This window comes from Balaenoptera borealis (assembly GCF_965194805.1).
Source record: "Balaenoptera borealis genome assembly, chromosome: X".
Lineage (NCBI taxonomy): Eukaryota > Metazoa > Chordata > Mammalia > Artiodactyla > Balaenopteridae > Balaenoptera > Balaenoptera borealis.
In genome coordinates this window covers 82,591,537-82,601,941 of record NC_138881.1, presented here as the reverse complement: position 1 = coordinate 82,601,941, position 10,405 = coordinate 82,591,537, and positions in this window count along the sequence as shown.

The window sequence follows — 10,405 nt, the reverse complement described above, 5'->3', positions numbered from 1 at the left end:
CTTGATACTTCCATTAAAATCTTTTCACAATGTCTGTGCTCTTTCAATTTAGCCTAAAGAGTACTCACATAAAAAGCCCTAGCAGTGGCAAAGGGAATCAAAACTGCCTGCATTCTTTTCCATCTATATGTCTTCTCTTTGGTTTGGTCGAGCTGAAGGGCAGAGTAGGTTGGCACTTGTTATCAGCCCGTGTAGCTGTCTCACAGTGAAAATAGTGATGTCCAAAGTCTAGTAACCATGACTAGAAAGGGTTGGTTGTGCCTAAACTTCTGTACTTGTTTGCATAAACCAAGAGCCCATATTTGGACAAAAGTAACGAGAGAACTGTAATCATTCATTTCATCTTGGTAGGATTTGGCTTATTGCTACTGCCTTCTGAATTAAATGGATTTAAAGGGGCACTTAAAAGACTTAGAAAAACTACTCTTGCTACAGATGTTCTGCTGCTTTGTTTATTTGTTTGTATTTGGCCGCACCTCGAGGCTTGCGGGATCTCAGTTCCCCGACCAGGGATTGATACCAGGCCATGGCAGTGAAAGTGCCAAGTCCTAACCACTGGACCACCAGGGAATTCCCCCTGCTGCTATTCTTAAACAGTGGAAGACTGCTTCTAATACAAGAGAGGATATTGGTGTGATGGGAGAAAACCAGATATTGTGGAATAACTAGGTTCTTACGAGCTAGAAATATGGATTAGGAAGTTGTTGACTATGGTCACTTGAGCTTTATTGGCATGTCAAAGGAAAAACTGAAAAAGAAAGGGTTGCTTTATAAAATGTATTTTTGGGGGGACCATGCTCGTAAGTAAGTTTGGAAAACACTCCTTGGAGTAGTCAGACGCTAGGATAGTATTTGCTAAATTATCATTTCAAGGCCTAGATACCTAGGCATCAAGTGTATTTTTAGTTATATGTTTAATTCACATCTTTCTGACACAGTGCTCAATAGTGAGGGGAAGTTTAAATCCCACACTCTGGGATTGGATAATAAAACACTCCAAGGGGAATTTTTTTCCTGATCCCACTTTACATTCATCTCATACTCAGAAGGACAAAGGCTCATTTCTCTTTTAACTTTTCTTTTTCCCTACCACAACCTCATCACAGATGGTTTTCATACAAATGTGTGATCCTTTTTTTGATTTACCTCAATTACTGTTTCCACCTTTCATTTCCTAGAGTACTTTGCAGAATCCCAAACTATTTTAATTCCAAAGCAGATTAGTTATATATCAGTACAAAATCCAAGGCTCACCCATCAGAAAGCTAGGAATGAAATAGGTGTCTGTCTGCAAAGGCATTATAGTGATTTGGGGCCGGACCAGGTGGTGAGGTAGTGACAGAAGATCTTCACTGTTGCCACTTTGCTTGGAAGCAGGAAGTTACAGGAAGAGGCAATAATGCCTTAAGAGGAGTATAACAGAAAGGAAAAGAACAAGAAATAAAGCTGGACGCATAGAAATAGCTTCTACTTTACTTTTCATTATATCTAAAGGCTCTAGAGTGCCATCTGACATTTCTACCAGGAGAAATAGTCAATAAAAGGTATGAATAATTTTCATTTATATATACATTTCATACCCCAAATGTGGAAATCAGCCCATCTGAGAATGAGCATTCCTAACTGCACCATCAATGAGTTCAAAGTCAACTGGACTGCGACTGTCAAACCCCTTTGAAACAGTCTCTTTGTTTCAAAGTCATGTTATTTGCCTTTGTAAGAAGCAAAATAAACAGTAGTTTAAAAGAAAGTTGGGAGATAGTTGGGCTTTAAGAATTTGACAAGTTCAAGAAGTAAAAAAGAGAGAACTCAACTTTTCTTTTATATGGTGGGGGGGTGTTTATCCTATTTAAAAAAAATCAGAATCAATGACTAATTTATTCAACAAACCATTATTGAACACCTTCTATGTGTCATTTGGTGATGAGCAACATACTAGATGTGTTTAAAATGAGGAGCAGGCAGGATACATTTCAATCCAGGAGAGGAAGAAGGTGATTTCATGACAGGATAGCAGGTGAGATTTTAGATCAAATGTAGCCATTAAGCATCTCTCATATTCTACCAGGTAGGTGACTACCTACAGAAGGACCAGCCCTACCCCACTCAGTAGGAAATAAATAGAGGCCCTGAAATGTATTCCCATTTTTTCCTCCCATTCCTACATAATGAAGACAATAAAAACATCATTTTAATTGAGAAGTTGATGGGTATGAGTAAAAGCTTGCACGCTTTTAAAAATTTCTGCAGTTCTCAGCCTTTCTGTGTTCTTATGATAAAGCCCACAGTGGCCACTTCCTTAGTGTATCCCCCCAGGAACCATTAGCTTTTACTTTACTTTTTTTAATAGACTTTATTTTTTAGAGCAGTTTTAGGTTCACAGCAAAACTGAGGAGAAAGTATGGGGAGTTCCCATATACCCTCTACCTGCCCCCCGACACACAGCCTCCCCTTCTATCAACATCATCCACCAGGGTGGTATATTTATTACAAATGAGGAACCTACATCAACACATCATTTTCACCCAAAGCCCATAGTTTACGGTAGCTTCACTCTTGGTGTTGTACATTCCATGGGTTTTGACAAATGTATAATGACATGTATCTACCATTATAGTGTCATACAGAATAGTTTCACCGCCCTAAAAATTCTCTGTGCTCTGCCCATTCATCCCTCCCTCCACCCTAACACCCGGCAACCACTGATCTTTTTACAGTCTCCATAGTTTTGCCTTTTCCAGAATGTCAGAGTTGGAATCAAATGGTATGTAATCTTTCCAGATAGACTTCTTTTTACTTAGTAATATACATTTAAGATTCATCCAGTCTTTTCATGGCTTAATAGCTCATTTCTTTTTAGCACTAAATAACATGCTTTAATAGCAAATGATGATACCCACCAGAATTACTAAAATTAAAAAAAGAAACAACTTTCAAAATTAAGTGTTGGCTGGGATGTGGAGCAGCAGGGATTCTTATACACTGCTGATAGAAGAGTACATTGGTACAACCACTTTGGAAAACTGCTTCTCTGTCTTCATTAAAGCTGAATATGCGCTTAACTTATGACCCAGGAATTCCACACTCAACATAAATACATAGATTCACCAGTTGCATGTACAAGAAATTTCACAGCAGCATCATATGACAGCCAGAAAATAAATGTTTATGAACAGGAGAATGGATACATAAACTAAGGTATATTCAGATAATTCAATGCTTCACAGCTATGAAAACGAACAAACAACTACCACAGGCAGCAATGTGGAGGAGTATCACAAAAAATGTTGAGTGAAAGCTGTCAGACACAAAAGACTACATACTCTTTGATTACAATCATATGAAGTTCAAAAACACAAACCTAATCTATGATAATAAATAGTGATTAGCTTTGGATAGGAGGGAGATAATGAGTGGGAAGGGGAATGAGGGAGACTGAGTTTGATAATGTTCTATTTGAGTTGGGTGATGGTTACACAGGTCTTTTTTTTTTTCTGACCACACTGCACGGCTTACAGGATCTCAGTTCCCCAACCAGGGATTAAACCCCGGCCACAGCAGTGAAAGTGCTGAACGCTAACCACTAGAGCACCAGGGAACTCCCACACAGGTCTTTTCATTATGTGAAAATTCATCCAGCTGTATGCGTGTGGTTTGTATACTTTTTGGAATGCATATTGTTATATTTCAGTAAAACCATTTATTAAAGAAATGTATAAGCAGTTCAGTTGGACCTACTGAGATCTAGGAAAGCTATCAGAATATCTATGACAGGAAGTCTACATTTTTTCAAACACTCACTTATTGGGAATTAGTAAACTACATAATGGGTCAATCTCATGTGCTAAGGATTGCCATTTTATAGATGCAGTGGGATTGGAACTTTGGTGTGTCTGATTTCAAAGCCTATGCTCACGGTCACTATCCCATACTACCTTCTATTATGATTACATACTCTCTTCCAGACATACTTAATGCTAAACATTTGTGGTTCTGTATATTTTCTTAGTTTATTTTATGACACCAAGGGATAGCGAAATACTAAGTATATCCTTAATTATGTTTCATGATACCAAAATAAAATTGAAAGATATTTGTTTGCTCTAAACAAGGCCAAATAACTACTGCATGTACATATGTATTATTTTGTGCGTGTTGTGCTCACAAACCTTAGGTATATGTATGTGGTGTATCATTATATCTTTTGAATAATTCTTCACTTGTTTCAAAATGCTTTAATATTTTGCTTAGCATTTGACCACAGCTGAACACTGAGCAGACAATCTCACTGAATTGTCTGTGTTGGACATTTAAGGGTTTTCCACCCCTCTCAGGATGTATGAACTAATTCAGAATCTTTCAGGGTATGCAAGCAGTTTAATTTTTTCCAACGTGCATTGACTTGTATGCAGAGATATTAAATTGTATCTGTCACTGTTCATCTGTTGCCCAATGATAACATTTGCTTAGTTCCCCAGGAGTGTTTTGTAATTCCGTCCCCCCCCCATCTTGACTAACTCTAATATTCATCCTTCTCTGGTTCTTAATAAATTGGTGAAACTGCAACCCCACCAGTCATACATAGGACTGTAGCACCTCTCTATTAACCTTTTATACACACTGAAATTTGGTCATTCATTCTTACTCTTAGCCTTCCACGTCTTAAACCCTTTATAATCCATAGCTAAAGTAGCACATGCTCACCCTTTATTTACTGAATTTAAAATGTAAGCACGAAAGGATGTGAGGATAGTACTGTTTTCATAGAAGCACTTTTTTTTCTAGAAGTTAGCCATTTAGTTTATCTATTGAATATCATAGATGATACTTCTCTGACTTTTTTCATTAATAATAGTTTGTCCAGTATTCTAGCTTTCGTCCTGTATTCATTATGGTTGCTTTAACTAAATGCAACTGATATCTTTGAAAGCATATACTCATAAGACACTTTATGGTATAAATTTTCAACTCATTTTTTTATGTAACAGTAGTTTCAAAAATGACATCAGAATTTAATGTACACATCTTTGTTTGTGATATAATCTATCAATTTTCTTCACTTAATTTTTCAGAGACTATACTACAGAATTCCTAAAAGGGCAAAAACAAATAAAGCATTATTTCCTAAAGTAAGGCTTGCAAAATTAATAATTAACATGACAAGGTAGTTAAATTTTTGACGTCCTTAACATTGTAATGCATAGAGCTAGTCCAGAAGACCATTAAGTAATCATTATCTAAATTATGGAGAACAGTAGATCCTCATTCCGTCAGGTAGATGCAACAAACTAAGAAATCTTTCTTTCTTTTTTTAAAATTTTATTGAAGTATAGTTGATTTACAATGTTGTGTTAATTTCTGCTGTACAGCAAAGTGATTCAGTTATACATATATATGTTCTTTTTCATATTCTTTTCCATTATGGGTTATCACAGGATATTGAATATACTTCCCTGTGCTATACAGTAAGACCTTGTTGTTTGTCAAACCTTTCTTTATTATAGAGTCTAGGTACTAATTATAGAACAGCTACCGAAGTTTGAACTTGTTCAGAGTTAAAAACAATGATACACCCACATGCTCTTTCAGCCACCTTTCAGTAACCTGCCTGTTTCAAAACTTGGAAGCTTCAGCTCAGATTATTAGCTTTTACCATTTTTTTTCTTTTTTTTTTTGCAAGATACATGGAAAGGTGAAATAGGATAGAAAGTCATTACAATTCAATGGTATTCCTGTATTGCCTGTAGACTTAATATTCTGACTTGTTTTTATCATAGACACTTGGTTATAAATCCAAATGAATATATTTTTTTAATCAGTCTTGGAAGAGAAATATCTCATCACAACCTGTTAAGCTTTATTTGTGAGAATGTAATGAAAAGTTTAAGAAAGGAGGAAGAGACTTACAATACCAAGATTTTCATGAAAATTAATCTAATCTATTGCTAAACTCAAATTCCAAGTCTGAGTTTTGAAACAAACTTTCCATGGCATTCTAACTAATCTGCGTTGACTGTTACATAAATAGCTTTTTTTGCTCTACATCAGATACAAAATGCTCTCATTTCCAAATCCCTGAAAAGCTGTTTGTGATGACATTGAATAAACAGGAATTCTTTTAAAAGAATAGGCCATTGCTACAATCAAGTCAATTTCAGCATTCCTTTCCCAGAGCTATTTTGCATATTGGGTCATACAACAGTTTTAGTCCTAGTAACTGTCTATTTTGGGAGCTCACCTACAATCTGGTGACATTATGGAAAAAGTATGAAATTAGAACTGCAGTATGAATAAAAAAAGGCAAACATCCAGAGTTTAAAAGATTATATTAGTACTTAGCTACTTTTCATGTATAAAGGTGCTTTTCAAGCACTAATTAATCCTCTTAAAACCCCTGTAAGCATGGCTGGGCTAGAAGAAAATCAGAGTTTTGAAGAGAGAAAAGTGAAAAGTTTCTAGTGGAGCTATATTTTTCCATAACTCATCTCCAGGTAGAATCTCCTAAATAGGTATCAATTAAATTCTGCCTATCTGAATAGTCAGGCTGTTCAGTAGATTAAGAAATTCAGTTTTGCCTGAAACCCTTAGGGATAACCCAAAGCCTTATCCCATAGTCAAACAAAATCTCAGATTGAGAAATCAAGGAAGCCCGGAAGTATCCTGGATATTTGTACATATTCAGGGTCAGTGATGGACTAATATAAACCTAAATACACTGGTTCTAACTAGAATTGGACATATTGCTAGGAAAATAACCAGTTAACTCACCATGTCTAATTCTTTACAGGTCAATAATTCATTTCTGACTATGGCAGTTTCCTTCAAACTTTTGGGGTGAAGGAATGCATTATGGGTGTCACTGACTGCCACTGGCAGGCCTGAGGCATAAACAAGAGAGAAGACCAAATAGAAGGGAAGAAGTGGTTGTGGTAGAAGATCACCAACAAATTCTTAAGATGTCAGCCATAATTTCTACCAATGGCCTGGAGGGCAGGGAGGTAAATGCATTACCTGTTAAAGCAATGGAATGAGTAAAAGTAAATTCAAGGAACAGGTCATGCTGGAAAGTGCACGAAGAGCACCACATATAATAGCCAATACATGTGAGAACCATGTCATAAGCCAGGATATTGCACGTAGATAGAATCTATGACCTATCCAAAACACAACCCAAGAAACATGTCAAATTCAAATACGACATTGTGGCAAGGGGCAGCAGTACAACTACCCACACACACAGCACTTATACACACATGCGTTATCACTTCCTAACATACTTCACAACTGACTTATCATGTTCCCCTCCCACCCTCCCCCTACAGAATGGAAACTACTAAGGTAGAAAGTTTTGTACGTTTTGTTTACTGATGAATGCATATACAACAGTGTCTGGAATATAATAGGCTCTCAATAACTATTTGCTGACTAAGTGAAGTTTAAGAAATGAGTATGGGATGTTACCGAGTGGATGAGTGAGGGGTACAAAGCACACTGAGCTCATTACAGTGGATTGTTTATCGACTACTATTTCTAGAGACATGTGGACTCTATCTTAAAGTACAAGTTCTCTATGGCTGCTGCTTTTTAGACAAATAGAATGGAGACCATTGAAGTGAACTGAGAAAAGGAGAGAGCAACAGGAGAGGGGTCCAGAGAATACTGAAGGGTGAAGGGGTGATATATTTTGTAGGGTCCTGTTGTCCGTTGTAAGGGTTTTGGCTTTGACTCAAAGTGAGGTGGGATGCCATTGGAAAGTTTTGAGGAGAGGAGTGACTTGATCTGACATAGATTTTAAAAGAATCTCCTGGGATGCTGTGTGAAGAATAAACTGTAGGAGTAAAAAGGCCAAAGCAGGGAGACCAGGTAAGACACTACTACAGTAATCCAAAACACAGATGATGGTGGTTTGGACCTGAGTGATAGCAGTGGAGGCTTTGAGAACTGATCAGACTGAGGGTATGTTTTGAAGGTAGAGCCAATGGGATTTCTTGATGGATCGGACATGGCGTGTGAATCAAGGATCATGACAGTGTTTTTGCCCTGAGCAAATGGAAAGATGGAGATATTTACTGAGATGGAAAAGGCTTGGTAGTTGAAAGATTGGGGATGTTAGAAAAAAAAAATAGGTTGGGGATTTCAGTACATTTTCAGATAATATGTTTCTTTCTTGACAGGGGCAGGATGGCAGTGGTGGTGGATACTAATCATTTCATTGTTGCTTGTTTAAGTCAACAAAACTGTGAGTGGGGATTTGGGGGGTTGTTTTTTGGTTTTACGTCTGAGATTGAATATGATGCAGTACAAAGAATCTTCAGAATATCTATCAAGGACAGAATAGATTTTATTATAGTAGATTAATGAGCACATTAAGATAAACTCATTTAGTGTTTTACTGTGATAATTCACCAAGAGAAATTAAGTATTTTGGGTGCCTATTGGTCCTCTTAAACTGATTGATACCAGTAAACTGTAAATTAAATATACATATGTGTACAAGGTGGAAACCACTAGCAAAAACAAGATCAGAGTGACAACCAGCCACACCCTATTAAACTAAAAAGTCTACACACACACACAACTCAGAAGTTACACTACTTTCTGAAAGTGAAATCTTAAGGAGTGTATTACTGATTTCATTCTTGTAAAAAATCTGTACAAACTCAGTATGGCTAATATTATGGCATTTGTTAAGCAAACAAATATTTGGAGGCACACCCATATCCTTTGATCCAGAATTCCACTTCTACTAATTTCTCTTGAGGTAATATTAAGGATGTGCACAAAGATTTACATCCCAGAGTGTTTCTCAGGGCTTTTGTTATAATAAAAATTGGAGACTGTTTAAATAGCCAAATATAGAGTATTTTAAAAATTTATGCACATTCACTCAATGGAATACTATGCAGCCAATTCAGAGAATATTGTTGAAGTGTACATATTAGTACAGTAAAACCTGCCTGACATATGAGTAAAAAAAACAAGTTAGAAAACAATATTACATATGACCCCACTTGAAGAGGTGTGGGGTTAATCTATTTTTGATAAGAAAAGTTCTGCAAGTGTATACCACAAAATGGTAACTGGTTTCAATGGTGGGATTATGGACAGTTTCTATGGTTATCTCTATTTTCTAAAATAAACTTGTACTACTTTTATAATAAAAATGTTCAAATGCATAGAACAACAAAGATTACAAGAGACTAAAGTATTTCATGCTTTAGAAAGATAAACAAGTCTTGTTTTCCCTGGAGACACACCCTTGTTCATGCATCATAGGATAAACCTTTAACAGCATATTATTACTGGCACTCCCTGGCTACAGTATTTCTGATTGAGATTAGTATGAGTTGCCAAGTTAAGTATTTAAAACACTCACAAAAAGCCCTTCCAATGTGAGAAATGTGGCTAAATACCCGCATGTTCATAAGATGACTTTCAGGGTTTTACCAATTACAGTAATAATTTAAACAAATAACAATTAGTATGCATTCTCGCAGAACCTTGTGTTCTTTTGCATTAGCTATACAAAAAAGGGACTAGGGAGAAAACTCTCAATAGAAATGAGAGAAGAAATAGCCAGTATCCTTAATTTTCTCGTTAAAGATCCACTTTTTTCTCCATCTGGCCAGGCAAATAATGTAGAGATGGCCAACTCTAGATTATGCAGGGTCATGAGGGGCGGAAGCAACGTGGATAATTGAAATCCACTGATAATCTGGAAACCTAATTTTACCTAATATTTGCAACCACCTCCTGGACAGAACCCTCAGTAGAGCTGCTAATGAGAAGCATAATTGAGTGGTTTGAGTTCATCTGCTTTCAGTTATCCTTTGCAGGTGCTAATGAACAGTGAAGTGGTCAAAAGGCTGTCAGCCAAAGGAAGTGGTAGGAGAAAAAGCAGGACATGGATAACCCCAGAAACTGGATAATCAGCCTCGAAATTGTTGAGTTGACTAGAGTGAGGATCAGCTATTAATTATCTGCTTAACTAAATTCCACGAGGATATATATCATGAAACCAGATCTTCATATTAAGGGTGTTCATGTATACACAGTCTATCTTGGTTAACATGAATTATGGTATAGTCTTAGAAATTCTCTATACTGCGGTGATTTTCCTGGGCAGCAATGATAGGATATTTATTGTCAGAGCACAGCTAATCAACTACAGGCTCCACGGCTAAATATGGCCAACAGGCTGCTTATGAGTCAGGACTCTGGCAGACAGCCCTTCTTTTAGACCAATGGGAATGTGATTGACTCACTTCCATGCCTTTCTGGGAGAGAATATAAGCATTGCTGGTATCCAAATCATTTTTTTTTTTATTATTGCTCCAAATTCATGTTTTAGTAAACAGCTTTTTGAAAGTATTGTTATGGTGAACATTTTGTGGTTTATGTTAAG